This window comes from Poecilia latipinna, unplaced genomic scaffold (assembly GCF_001443285.1).
Source record: "Poecilia latipinna isolate Pla-1442-1.1 unplaced genomic scaffold, P_latipinna-1.0 Scaffold92, whole genome shotgun sequence".
NCBI lineage: Eukaryota > Metazoa > Chordata > Actinopteri > Cyprinodontiformes > Poeciliidae > Poecilia > Poecilia latipinna.
Window position 1 is genome coordinate 481,904 of NW_015112708.1, and position 15,502 is coordinate 497,405.

At 39.1% G+C, this 15,502-nt stretch overlaps 1 protein-coding gene across 1 annotated transcript in view; it reads right to left on the reverse strand.

Annotated features, from left to right (window-relative positions):
- Window positions 1-13,185, reverse strand: part of LOC106941466 (non-muscle caldesmon-like) — a 123,005-nt gene extending 109,820 nt beyond the window's left edge. The window contains exon 1 of the mRNA XM_015024529.1: window positions 13,056-13,185. The gene's annotated coding sequence lies outside the window, so the exon portion shown is untranslated. The remainder of the gene's footprint in view (window positions 1-13,055) is intronic.
- Window positions 13,186-15,502: the final 2,317 nt, after the last annotated feature.

A 15,502-nucleotide genomic window follows, 5' to 3' on the forward strand; every position in this document is an offset into this window, starting at 1 on the left:
AGCCTCCGCTTCCAGTTTGCAAGGGGTGAAACGACGGGGACATACTTTTGTGTTTTGACAGATCTGAGTTAAATGTCTCACAGCAGTTCTGTCTGACGATTTTTCTTCTTTTATTCCAACTGAAAAAATAAACAGTAAATAGAGCAAGAATGTGAACCACCACCATGGTGGAGTGACTGTTTAACATGGGAATTACTCTCATGGCAGTTACTGATCTAAATACACGACAGAGCTATGGAGGAAAAAAACATGGTGGTCAGAAAATAATATATATATGTGACTAACCCCATTTTAGTTATTGATTCAATTTTACTAATATCGAAAAGCAGATGTTTGCACACACATAAAACCACAAAATCAAGCTAAACTTTTACCGTTTCCCAACAAAAATGTGTATTTTCTGAAGGCCAAATAATTCTTCCCTTTACTTCACTCCTCAAAATCACCTATTTAAAATGTCTTTTAATGTTGAATATCTATCTGATTTCATGTTATTGCTTCTGTTATTGAACAGTGTCTCTGAGTGTCATGAAAAGCACTTTATAAATAAAATGTATTAATTCACAGTCAGATGTGCGTACATTTTTTGTAGATGGTAAAACTGCCTTTTAAGTCGTGCGACTTATTGTTCATTTGGAAGATCTGTTTGTTGCCAAGCTCGAATTTCCTGGCTGATGTCTTGAGATGTTAAAACGTAAGATTTTTTTTTCCTGATTTTGCCATATTTTTCAGATGTGCAATACTCACTCTTGCAGCAAAACTCCACCGATAATGATACATCCACCTTTATACTTTGCAAGTTGGATTTTGTCTTCAGTTACAAGAGATTCTCTTTCTTTCCTTTAGTACAATTTTATTCAGACCACAAGATGTCTCTAAAAACGTGCAAACTATAACCTAGCTTTTTTCTTTTTGCCCTTAGAGTAATGACTTCTTCCTCTGATTGTCCTTTCAGCTAATGCTGATATAAAACTCTCAATTGTTTGCACTTACTTCTCTTTTGTTTTTGTTTTTAATGTTTCTGTAAAGGCCAAAATTTCTCTTGCAGACTCGGTTGCTTTAACTCCACTGAAGCCCATCTTTCACTTTCTGAAATCAACATTTTATTTCCTCTCGTTTCTTGCTATGTCCCCCCAGCGGGTTCTCCATCACGCTCGTTCCCTGGCTCAGCTCTGCCTGGGGCTCAACTTCTGAATCCGCTTGTCTTTGGGAGATGATTGGCGGCTGGACTACAGCCAGGGACAGCTGGTCTCTGAGAAACCGTGTCTGTGTTTGGAATACATTAATAGCCGGCGACTCAAGGTGCCTTGATGTAGTTGACAAGGTCGCGCTGCCTTTGACACTCCATCTTCTTTCAATATCCGCTGTGACATTTTGGATGTAGATCTCTCTTTTCAGCACTTCCTGAAATGAATTTAGCCCCCATCCAATTTTAGTTTTTATTGCCTCCACGCTGCATTAGAACGATATTAACACATACCTCTGTCACTCACTGGCGTTGGCATTTCTCTTGCTAAATTGCCTGCTTTTACTGTCGTGGGAAGCACATTTTCCAAGCGTTCCCCTACAGTTAATTCAAACCTTTTCTTTATCAGGGGCGGACAAAATGATGTACCCCGGAGTTTTAATGCAGCATTCGTTATTGTTGCCCAATTACAAACTGCATGTTTACCACTCCACTGGGCCATGGATAATTCAGAATTGCTCGTTTTAAATTAGCTTCTGTGCCAGTCAATGGAGGAACTCTCGCATAAAGGCTTCACAAACGTCACAGAAAATTTTCATTTCTTCATGGTTGATCTATGCATCTCTGCGGGAAAACTGAGGTAATTAAATACCAATTATTATACATCCAGTGGAAATGGTTGTTTTTTGGGGGATTTTTTTTAAAGAGGGTCCATTGCCATCTGTGGTTGGGACTTAGGCGCTCATGCAAGTTGTCATTAAATAACTTTATGCAAAGAATTGCTTAGAAGGACTCCGTTTGGTACTCTGGAATTACTTATTTCAGTAACAACAGGAATTTATTGTTGTATTCTTCATACCCAGCTTTCGTAAATGCATTGGCAGACTTTGCAAAAATGTTGGTGGATCAGCTATTCAGGAAAATGCAGCAAAATTTAGCACACAATCAGAAAAAACGTCATGGTATCAATGCATTTAAAGTACTCTGACCCCCATGTGGCCAGATTGTGAAAGACACCTCGTTGTGATTTTACAATTTAAAGCTGAAATACTGGGAAAGCCCCATTCAGCGACGGCTTAAATATTTGTATTACAAGGTTAAAAAAAAACAAAAGTTTCTTATGGGATTTGTTTTTTATAGTTTTAACAAGGATTCTTGGCAATAAATCTCAGACATTTGTAATATTCTTTTTACTTCACCTGAAAAAGGAAAATGCACACGTTTCATCATATTTACCCATACAAAACTTCTAAAATCATTTCTGCAGTACTAAAAAAAAGCCCTTCATGTAGGAGGTGCGATGGCATGAAGCTGTGTATTTCTTACTAAGAGAACAAAACCTAGGGAAGGCAATTTCTATGCACATACCAACCTGCACTGACTGGCAACAAATGCAGGTTGAGGAATGCGATGTCATTCCACAGTGGTGAGTGACCAAGCTGTAGGCCAGACTGAGAAGAGATAGCCAGGCTGGTGTTGTTCTGCACGGCTCCACTTTGTTCAATGGTTGTAATATCTTTTTTTTTTTTTTAACTTTTATCATTGTATCCAAGCAACGACATCGAGAAAGAGTCCACAGCTGAAATAAAATGTTTCTTCATGTTCAGCATGTGGAGGCACGTGCGGAAGTGGCGACATGTTCAAATGAAAAAAAAAAAAAAGACTTTATTTAGTAAATTTCAATTCTGTGTTGCAGAAAAAATAGGAAGTGCTTTTGTTTTGACAGGTCCTAACAAGACAAGGACCAACAGCAATCCTGACACTACGTGAAGTATGGTGTTAGACACAATCTCCAAACCACAAACATGCAAAAAAAAATATTCTGCTTGATTCAATATGACTATTTTCTATGTGTTGTTTTTCTATGCCTCTCATGTTGTTTTTGGTTTGTTGTAATGTTCTTTTCCAGATCATTAGTTAGTTTTCTACAAAGGATAAACAGGATAAGATATAGTTTCCCCTTCCATCACATAACTATTATTTTCTGCTTCACCTGATTTTGCAACTTTTGCATAAAAAAAAATTTGAGAGATTTTTTTTCTAACATTATTAAGAAATTCAAAGGGTTCTCCAGTTCTCCTCAAAGGAATCTACATGACAAGAAATAAAAACAAAAAGGTGAAAGTGATTTTTCAGAGAGAACGAATAGAAACCCATGACTGTTTCTCAGACACCAGTCTTCCCAGATGCTGCAAATCAAATAAAACCACAAACATGTTTTTTTTTTCTTTTCCCCCAGAGTTATTGGATTTCAAGTAAAATATGGAAGCTTGGTCTGAGCAGAAAACCTGTTTGTATCATAGCAGTTTGTTGTAAAAGACTGTACTGGAGTATTCTAGGAACCATTGTTAAAGATTTGCTTACATAGCTTTTATTTTTTGGAATATACTCCCTTGTTGAACATTTAAAGGAAATCCTAACACAGCCTTTAACTTGAATTCATTTATCCAGTGAAGAAAAACAATAGTAACACTTTTAATTGATATTTTACATGTGGAATCGCCCGATTTTATCACGTATGTCTCTTTTCACAAACTTTCATCTGTTACAAATAACCATAAACCAATTTGTGCGTCAACTTTTAAAATGTCAAATTGTCAGCTGAACGATCTGCTTTACTGCTAACCATGCCAATCCTGCCTAGATGGATTTGTTATACTGTGATTACAGCAACGGTGGTCGAAGCACATGTCTCACTTTCCTGACTTTTCTTTAAACTTCCTTCTAAGCCAATCCAACCTCTAGCATCCGCAGAAAGATCCACCCAGAAATCCAACACAATCACCAGCTACTGTACCAGGAATACCTGTTCAGCTGATTTATCAAACTAGCCAATCATTACTCAGCATACAGAAGAAGTGGACTTGTTGAAGCTGAAGCTGAGCACAAGATTAAAGAAATAAAGATTCTTTGAATGGAGCATGGTTATTGGTATCAGATGGGCTGATCTGAGTATTTCTACAGATAATGGTCAGTAAAAAAAAAAAAAGTGTAAGGACAATATCCTGAGGGTGGCAAGTTGAGTGGGTGGAAATGCCTTGTTGATGTCAGAGTAAATGCCGAGGAAATGGTGGCTTATGGGAGCACCTATTACAGCCAAAGTGGCTATAGGGTGCCCGTCTCCTGATGCCCCCCTGCAGCAGAGTATCACAAAGCTCAAATCACCTCAAACTGGCTTCTTGAACCTGTCAATGAGTTCTCTATACTCCACTGGCCTCTGTAGTCACCAGATCTCGATCCAATGAAACTTGTAGAAGCGGTGGAACAGCAGATTAGAATCAAAGTAAACTGTTTAATCTTTCTCTATTGAACTCTAACTTGTTCACTAAGGTTTCTAAAGTCCGGCCTCGAGTTAAATGCCTTCAACTTATATGGAAACCTTCTCAGACTGATGGGCCGGTGACAATTTCTTTTTTAAAGTTATTGTCAATACCCTCCCATCTTGTCATTGTTTTATTACATGCTGGTGTGTTTCAAGGAAACTGAATAATCCTTATAACCTTCGCTACACTGGTGGCTAGAAGCAATTTCTCCTCCAAAAATCGCCCGTTGTGTTTTTTCGCCTTGTCATTGTGTTAAACATCGCTGTACACCCCAAACCAGCAAACTGAACAATCGTTCTTCCTGTGAAATAATAGACCTCAAACTGTTTCTAAATACCTGTTTCAGATTGTGGAATCAGTGACTGGTGTTTTGTTAACACATGCCTGCTTGCCCCAGACCACCAAACTCCTTGCTTTTACGTTGGCAGTCAGATTGGCTGAACATCGAACAATCAAGTACCTTTGAACAGCAACACCTGGCTGCTACTTTTCCCCTTAAACAAGAGAAGCAACAAGAATATACATATATAATTCCGTCTTTACTGCTTCATTGAAAGACATGAAAACAAACCTTTCCTATTATTACTTGCAAGCCACCAAACAGTGACTGATACTGTAAAATATTCAGGCTTCTGGTCAGCTGGCGCAATTTAGTGTTGTGTGAAACGACTGCCAGTGTATCACCCTGTTGTAAGGCTGACTTTATTCGATCCATCACAGCCAAGGGCAGCCCTCCTCCTGTCTTTTGTAGCCCTGATTCGCCGAGTTACTGAAGTCGTCATTGCTTCTTGGCAGGTCGGAGCGCGCGCGGCCCAGACTCACCATGAATGACCTCCGCATCTTTGACCCGGCCAAAGCTTCCACCTCCGTACATGTCATCACATCCCGGTACTGCTGCTTACAGCTCTCATACGGTCGCAGACACTCAGTTAAAGTGGGCTCACTTTGAGAAATTTGATATTGCCATGTTGGCCACATTACCGCTTTCGCCTGTACATTAACTCCTTGTTATTTGCTGAAAATTACAGGGCCGATAATGGACTCAAAGTGCTGACAGAAAGCCACAGCTTGGGCAAACAATGGAAGTACACAACCGCCCGAGGCAGTCTCATCAAGCCAAATAATACATTTACAAACATTTTGTTCTCTACAGTACATTAGGCAATTCGGCTTGCCTAACCGCTCTGTGGATAACCCAGAACGATATCAGTCACTGTGGCCAACTGGAGCAGGAGGAAGAGGCATGGCTCTGTGAGGTAAATAAGTGACATTACTATAAATCGCGTTAAGTGACCACTGAGTTTAGAAAGAATCCATGCAGAAACAGCTGGCCTTGCGTGGATATCTACTACTGCAGTCTGGTTTCCCTCGAGGAATAAAATGCTATAAAAGATGATGGCTGTGGAAGACATATCACAACATATCGCACGGTGATTAAATGTCCAAGCTGCGTGCTGGAGTAGTTATACTTGTGATAATCGCAAACTTCAATGCATTTTTGGAGCTAGTGAAAAAGTTCAGAAAAGTGTGGCGCACATTTGTGTTTTTGCCTCTTAAAGTCTGACACACCTAAATAAAATTAGTAGACACCTCAAGTAACTTTAAGCAGCAGCTCTGGTGAGAAAATGCAAAAATGTAAAACTTTGATCAAGGTTCAAAACTTTACATATAGAGCTGGGCAATATAACTGAAAAACATAAGCATTTCATATAAGTCAATATAGGAAATTATTGATTAGTGTTATTTTTTTTGTTTGTTTTAAATATCTGAAAAACTGGTGATGTGACCTTTCTTGATTTATCCACAATGTTCCTTCAAAGCTGAAAGTGCTGCAACCAAATTAACTTGCAGCTGTAATTTCAGAGTTTTAAAAGGCTAAATACAGTAGCAGGCCACACTTTTTAGATTCAACATAAAAACATAGCAATATCGCATATCATCTTCCCTCCACGAAACAAATATTTTACACTTTGTTTTGGTCCATATATTAAAACATCCCTATGAAATGCATGGAGGTGTGTGAATACTTTTGCTAAACACTGCAACCAGTTGTACATTTTAAAAAGCTTCCCCACCATAAAAAACTGTTCGATAACAATTACAAGTCATACTAATAATATATTCTAAAGAACTAAATGATCATATAGTTAAGAGTTGATCAATTTTTAAATACACAAAGCATTTTGAAGCTAAAGTTGAGCTCATTTTCCAGAACAAAAGACAAAAACGTTCTAAGACGAACATGGGCAACCTCTTTAAATAATAATAATAAAAGTACAGTTCTTTGTCTTGTTCCTGAGTGACTCCAACACCGTCGCACTGATCGGGACAGTCGCTAATATTAATCTGCTGGCTCTAAGCCGCCGGGAACCAGCCACCGCCTTCAGAGAAGCCTGGAGAATTTCTTTGCAGCTTATTTTTCATGAGATTAGGAAAAAAAAAAAAAAAAAAAAAAACATCCAGACTAACAATTTGGGATGCAGCGAGTTATTTTATTTCCTTCATTATCTGTTTAAATTCTTCGTAGTGGAATGGATTTCCAAGTGGCACTTTAGGTTGTCACAGGACCTGAACGTAGTTCAGAGATCTAAACAAATATATTCAACACATTACCTCCAAATGTGGAAAAGAAATGCCAGTTGGCAGCGGCCCCACGGTCTGGAAGCAGCAGTGGGGTTGCAGAATTATGATTATGAAGGCGAAACGCGGTGGCGGCTAATATAATAATATTACAGAACATATACCCCCGGAATATATATTATATATGTTTATCCTGATATAAATAGAGCGCCGTGGACCGGTGGCATTTCAGGCTGGCAGACCACTTTAAGCTGACAACCTAATGTGAAAACTAAAGGCTAGATTTATACAGTTATTTATCAGGGAGAAAATGACGCCAAGTGTTACTTTGAGCTGTGTAGCTACAGATCAGGCGGTGGCGTACGTTTTCAAATCAGGATTAAGACCATTTCATATTACATAGCTCGGAATAATGCATGAAGATAACAGTTTTTTCTTCTTCAAAAATTGCTAAAGTGGACAAAAAAGTAAGTAAAAGTAAAAAAGCTTCCCTGAAATTTACCATAGGATTACGCAAAGTATGCAAAACTAAATATAGCAGCACAAGATAAAAGTAATAAAAGGAATACATTCACCTCCAGTGGGATGAAAATTGATATGGAGATATGTCAAGTGAGAAATATCTGAAGTAAAATTTCTGGTACAGAGACTCAGAACACTCCCAGCATGAAGTACGGTAGTGGCCGCATCATGTTATTGGGTTTCCTTTCTTCAGCAGGGATAGAGCAGCTGGTTAAATGACTGTATAAGTAGTTAAAAATAACAATAACACATCAATGAAAACTGAATATGATAGAATATTTAAGCTAGCAATCCAGCAAGCAACCACCATCTGGGCTAAAGATGGATCATTTCCTCTTACTGTGGCTGCTCTCCACACTACTTTGGAAACATTACACCACAAAAAAAATATCGAGAAAAACTAAATTCCATCGGCGAACCCGAATGCCTATTGCTGCTTTACAACTTTCCGCAAGCAGTCGATTCGGTCCTTTCCTATGCGCAGCAGGTTCCGCCGCACTCCAAAGTGCACCGATTACTCCGTCTATCTAAAGAGGCCTAAATGATACGCTTTTAAGAATAATTATTCTCAAAGGCGCGCAGATGAAGCAGAGGAGGAGAGAAGCAGGCGAGCCTGTATGTTCCCGACCTTAGCCCTGATTAGCATAATTGAATTTCAAACGATCAGAGGAGCATTGAGGAAAAGAGGGGGAAGCCATTGAGAGCGTGCAAAAGGCGCAAAGTCAGCCCACCTCGGTAATGTGATCTCAGAAAGCGTGGAGGTAAGTTTATTGTAGGGTTGTTGTGGTAAATGCCGTGCATTAAGATGAAGACCTAAAGGAGCATAAGAGGGTGACGCAAGGCTTGTGTTTAAATTCTCAATAATGTGGAATATTAATACTAACCTGTGGATCTCCATTTCAAAATAAAAGCACAACATTTAGTGAACTGTTTTCAACTTGTTGACTCGAGGTTAATTTGCTCATACTTTTTGTGTCACCCTCCCCAACTAGTTAACTCTACTGCACTTCCATTTTGTGCCTTCGTGCCAGCTTTGCTGAGGAAACTATTTTGTCGTCTTGTCTCGTCTCAGGCGTCTCAACTGATCCCATTTGGTATTATTGGCAATCTTCCTGAACAAGCATAAAAACAACATTGTGAGCAGTGTTCTGCACAAGTAATGTAACCTTCTGATGTCTGGTTCTGGAGCGCTGCCACAGAGCGAGTCCAAATCTCTGCTTCTCGGGCACAAAGTAGAGAAAATATGAAAACCAACTTGAAAAGTATCGTTTTAGATACTTTTAGACGATTTTAACCTTCCATCTGACCTACATAATATCTTTTATGGTTTAAAAACAGTAAAGCAAAATGACTGTGTTGTGTTAGAACACTAATTCAGAAAGTAAATCACTATCATAGGAGCAGTGGTATGCAAACTTAGTATTTGAGGGCCACAAAAGATTGATTTATTTTTTACTAAAATGGAAAAAAACATTTCAACATTTTCAAAAACTAACTAAATATGAAATATTTTAATTAAAAAGATGTAGGTGTTATTGTCAGCAAACAAGTCTCTGAAAAAATGCTTTCTGCAACTTGTTGGTTTGCAAGTGAGGCACAAAGTCATTTTGAAGGTCATCTACAAAACACTTTAGACTCGCTGTGAGATGTATTCAAGTTTAAAAAAATAAAGGAAAAATCAATACGTAATGTTTCCATCCTATTTTGAATTAAAAAAAAATTTTTTTGGTCACGATTTCAAAACTGCTTTGGTCAAAGACACAGGTCTATAACTTTTGCAATCCAAAGAGATTTTTTTTTTTTTGCCCTTTGTCCAGCCAAACAAAAACTTATTGGAGTTGCATGAACTATTGGAAAAAAAAAAAAAAAAGGTTCTTTGGCCTTTTGAAAAAAACGCAACTTTTACATTTTTAAAAATAACCATATTTCATTATTTGCCAAAGTTATTAAAAGCCATCGTGGAAGGTCCGAAGACTCAGAATCTCGGTGTGCAATAATTTTTTCTACGATTAGAGAAAATTATGGGGAGCAAATTTACTATATTTGAAAAGCAAGAAACACAGCAGACAGGTCAGGGATAAAGTGTAGAAGCTTAAAAGCAAATACTTCCACAAAATATTCTCGCCAGCTTCTTGGAGCAATCCCCCGTTTTCTTGGAGAATATTTTAACCCCGGCCCTTTACGACTCTAAGTTTAGGGTCAAGGGGACGATGGGGTAACATCTGGAGACGGGACTAAATCAAAATGTCAGCGACTCTCGGTTTTGCCAACACTCTGGTCATTCTTTCTTTGCAGCGTTTCATTTTCTCCATCTGTCAGCGAGGCGATGTCGCCCGGCTGTGAGCGGAGAGGAAGTGAGGATGCGCTCCCCCTCGCTCACTTGTCACTATGATAAATGAGCGGAGAGGTGTGGCAGTGGGCAGGGCAGGTTTCTCCTTGCGGAGCAGCAAGACTTCGCTCACGCTGAGGCCCCTGGAGTCGAGATGCCCGTAAACATGCACAGAAAGCCGATCCTCCAGCAGGTGGTATTCTGTCCTTGGCGGAGGAACATAAAGTCAAATCAGCATATATTAGAATGATGGTGGCCATCCCCGAGGACAGACTGTTTTTAGTTATCTGACAAGTGAGAAGTCGGAGGCTCTCTGAAGGGATTCGTGCTCGGCTCTGACGGGGACAGAGCCGGCTGACAGCCAAGCCGGCCCGTCTACAGATAATTGGAGGCGGGCCCCCCGTCCATGACACTGTGTAACTAATATTTACCTCTTCAAAGACGTGATTGATGGACCGCCTGTTCTGATTCATATTCGAGTCACGTCTCCTGCAATTCACTCCCCACATCAACTCCAGGTTTTTTGTTGTTGTTTTTTGTTGTTTTTTTCAGCATTTTTGTTAATTTGAATTTCTATTTGATCTTCATGCTAGGTGACAAAAATTAAACTAAAAAAAAAAAAAAAATCAATTGTTACACTATTACACTGTTATAGGTAGTAATTCAAATACAAGCTGATAAAGGTTTTTAAATGACTCAGTGCAGTAGCTAAAATTCAAGGACCTAATCAAAACTTGAATCAAATATACAGTAAAGTCTTATAAGAAAAATTGATTATTTTAGTAATGTGGAGTTTAAATATATTAATGTTTTCAACAAAGTCATAATTGCTATGTGTAATTAGCAATTAAAATTAATTTAAAGAAAAATATTTTAGATAAAAATACTTTAGTTAATGCATGATTCTTGTGACGCATGTATCTGTGCTCATACATATAAATACATAAAAAAAATCACATCTAAAGATACGAATTTTTATTGAATTTTTGCACCATTGGGTTTTACTTACTGCTGCAGATGAAACTGTTTGTATTTTAGGATTCCACTGGAGTGTTTTATATTTGAGCTCAAAGTATAAAAATGTGAAACTTCCTTTAGCAGTGTAGGCTCTACAGCAGTAACTTTATTTCATTCACCAACGCTGAGCTTCAGCAGCAGTGAGGATTCATTTGGTAGAAACGTCAGTCTAATTATTTTGTTACATTTCTCCTCAGTTTGTGTTTTTGTCGAGCGTAAAAGATTCAGACCCCCAAGCAAATGTTGACAGAAATAAAAAAACAAAAAAAACAAAACAGTTTTCAAAAAAAAAAAAAAGTCCACTTAGAAAAATTTCCAAACCAGTCTAGTATCTAACTCTGATTACCATGTATGAAATCCAGTGCAGCCAATTTCCTGCAGGTGTCAAATTAATAGCAAACAGGATGTGGCTGTGTGTAATTTAAACATAAAGCGTAAATTCTGACGTTCTGTGAAAATGTTGGGGAACAATTGGCATCATACAGGTAAGGAATCATGGCAGATCCATCCATCGACTCAGTGGGGTTGTTTACAAATTCAATTGGTGAGTCACATAAAATCCCAATAAAACGCAGCAGTTTATAGCTGCAAAATGGGGTAAAAATACACATAAAGCAGTGCAAAATCAATGTCAAAAGTCTTCAGTCAGCTTAAGAGTAACATGAGTACAAAACCAATTATTCTTACTAATTAACCGCTTACTACCCCACTCAACTACAAATGCGTGACTGAAGTTATTTCCAGGACAGGCTCTCTCTTGTTTTTTTTTTTGTTTTTTTATTAAATTTGCTCCAGCACAACGCACAAACAACATATGCACAGCAATTACGGCTGCCCTAGAGGCAAATTCAACCTTGAGTCTTTATAGCAGATGTTGGCAAAACATAACAACGCATCACAACAGCGTTAGACGGCTGATTCATTGGCACCAACCAGCTTTCACATTGGTCACTCTCGTCCAACATTCCGAACCGGGTTCTTCTTCCATCCGCCCACACTCGCTCCGTCTTTGGCAGAGTTAAGTCATTCTGTTCGTCTCGGAGGGAGCTGGAGCAGAGGTAGCAACGCTCGCGCTTGTGGCACCAGACAGCAGGCGAAGTCGCTTCGTCGGAGGTCGACGTGAAAAATATCGATCGCAACAGGAGGAAACGCTTTTGGTATTAGTCGACCTGGAGACGCTGAAGAAGGAGAAGTATCTACTGCAACAACCTGATCCAGTTCGGCGTGGATGGATAGATGACTCAGCCAGGCCTGGGTTTATGACGTACAATGCTCGTTCATTATTGAAATTAAGACCATGCAGCTTTGGTTGGGCAATTAATCCAACTTGAATTTTGGGATTAATTTAATCTTACAAAAACCTAATAGTAAAAAATAAAATAAAATCAAAACTTTTTTATTGACAAAAAACAGACAATTTAAAATGATTTTCCCCACTTCTACATTGTCCCACGCATTGTAGTCACATGACGAAATCAACTACAAAACCGGAAAATAACGAATTTTGAGGTGATAAATGAAGGTGTTCCCTAACAACACACAAAGGTGTTTCTACTCTTTTATATGACGATCAGAACAGGGAGACTGGACTGGTTGCTGCAGCTTCCTGAAAATTAAATTAAGTTGGATTGGATTTGGATGTCGATCGATTGATGACCTGTGGTGCTGTGATAGGTAGAGACTCAAACACTTTTTCCTAAAAGCAGCTGTGTGAATGGAAGTAGTTGAAAGTCTCATAGTTTTTGGACACAATTAGTCTGTGTGTCACTCAAAAGATTTTTTTAAGACTTAAACTGCACATTATGATGCAACTATTAAAACAAGTCAAACTCAAAGCCTGCCTAGAGTTAGTCTTTACAAAACAACTTGATGTTTGCCTCTAAAAAGCCACTGCATGCCAGCGCTGCATACGTGATGGTTAAAACCAAGTAGAAGTGCTGCAATAAAGTCTTTTGATCTTTTGGCTCAGACATGAAGAGAATAAAATTTTAGATTAAATTTGGAGAGATTTGATAAGGTGGTCTGAGGCATTAGACGTTTTCTTTTGGTAGAGAACATAAAATATAAAAAAGTTCAGCAAAACAAGGCACCGTCTCACCTGAGAAAATTCCCAGGAATCGTTTTGATGATCTGGCTGCTGACTCGGCAAGATTTATCTGTAGTCACTGCGCCATGAACTCCGTTGTGCTTCTGTCCCTCAGGCTTGGCTTCTTTCTTCCCTCCAAGATTCCAGTTGTTTCGCATGCCTGGGGCAAAAAGTATCGCTATCAAAGACGGTTTATTGTGGAAGGAAAGAAATCCACCCCTCCACACACTCCCAGTCATATGGCGCGTCTGTGTGAGAAAGTAAACAGCCAATTTTCAGTTGATAACCATTGACATAGAGAATGTCATTATTCACATATGAATAATGTAATGTAGGTGGAGCTTCAGGAGGAGTAGCTCAAAAAGTCTTCCTGAATATAAATGTGATTTTTAAAAATTATTTACCTTCCAAGTTATAAAAAGTACCCAAGTCAAAGTCTTTTTTCCTGTTGGTAATTTGGAAAATGATAACAAAAAAAGTCAATCTACCATCCAGGTTCTGAGAAATGGATTTCGTGACACAGACGAGGGCTCAGTGGCGCCTCCGGTGGTTAGGCTGAACATACACCCACGTGCCAGGCTCAGTTAGTGAGCAAAACTTTAGTCTCACTGCATGCATTTAGTCCTCAACATAATTAATTTACATCCCCAAATTTCAGCTGGGATCAATCAAAACCTGGACCAGTTCTTGCTTCATGGAATTCATGTTTCGTGTAGCTGACCTCACAAAACAGACATAGATGGACCATATATCACTGTTATTTTTAGCTGAACCTAGAGTTGTCATTACGGTTTTGATCCAAAACTGTCTGGAGACCAGTGTCCCTCATTCTTGCTACAGTCACATCACAAGACTTCATTATAAATGCATGTAAGCATTCCCTTCTCTCTCCAGTGAAAGATCAATGCCAAACGAGGTTATAAAATGGTAACCACATCTCATTCTATTTTTATGAGTCCGTTAATTTAAGAACCTCTGGTGCGCCAGATATTCATGAATATTGGATCAAGGGATAAGTGACTGAATATTGTAGTGAGTTGGGTGATTGTATGAACAGGGAGAGGGGATGATTAGCCTTGGGGGCTAAGTTGCCACGCGGCTGCATCTGAGGCTTAGAGGTAAGCCCAGTTAAAGGTGACGACCAAAACAAGTTTAGGAGAAAGTACGTGATACGTGACATACAATGCGATGATTGGCCAGATGGAGTTTGTAAGCCTCACTTAATATGGTTACCATTTGCCAATATGGACTTGGTTACAGGCTATCAACATTAATATGCTTGTTAATTGGGTGATTTAGTATTACTAATATTGCAGGTATGGGCCTTTTATTGATCTGAAGGTATGTCACCATTTAACTAATTACTTCTGCCCCAAAAGTAATTTTCTACATTCTACCCGTATTCTTTTGTAAGGAAATATGGTTATATAACTCCAATAAATAATATATACCACCAGGAAATGAATTAGCATCGTTTTAGCTTAAAACTTTTAAGAGTCAACAGGCCCAATTGATCACACAACAATATTCAACTGAATGAAATCACACCTGAGAGTTGAACGTTTTTAGAAGCATTTATCGCCCTATATTCAAGGAAATACCCAACTGCAACACATGAGCACCGAAATGGTTTGTTTACAGGTGCAACATACGACTAGGAAGGGAGGAAATTGCAACGCGCCAATATAAAATGAGGGTATGATTTGGCACGGAGTGAAATGACTAGCGAGAAATGATGATTTTCACAAGATGTAATAATAATAGTAAAAAAAATAAAATAAAATAAAAAGACCTCTTGGCTCCACAAAAATAGACTTGGAAAGCGTTGAATGGCACAATCGACATGCGTCAGTGTTTCCTTGATTGTGAATTCTTACAGCTCAGGTTCTCTGGCTTCATGAAAAAACCCGGCATGTTTTTAAAATTTAACCTCTAGAGAAAAGCCTCAGAAGTGAGTAGTGAATCACCATGAGACCGGGCACCGAAACTCTCCTCGTTCTCATCATGAATATTTATATCATTAGTCATCGCCAGCGTTATTTTTTATTTTTTCAGTTGCAGTTCAACTTTCACAGCAAGTCGCAGCAACGAATTACACATTTAAGAGGTACAAACAGTGTGGTTTTGTTACACAATCATGCAAAATTCAAAGTTCCCACTCGAACGGCGGATGCTTGAATCCTCTCCCTGCATAATGGTGGCGGCTTAAGTCTGGAGATGGAACCGTGATCAGAGCGTGGTGACAGCCCAAACCAACAGACACACACAAAACGCTACACACTCCAACCAGAATAGCAAGCAGCTGACAGACAAGTTCAGACACATGAATACAGGCACCTGTCCATCTACCTGTCAACACATACACACGCTCAGATCTCCACACAAAGCCCCCCCCCCCCCCCCCCCCCCCCCCCCCCCCCCCCCCCCCCCCCCCCCCCCCCCCCCCCCCCCCCCCCCGC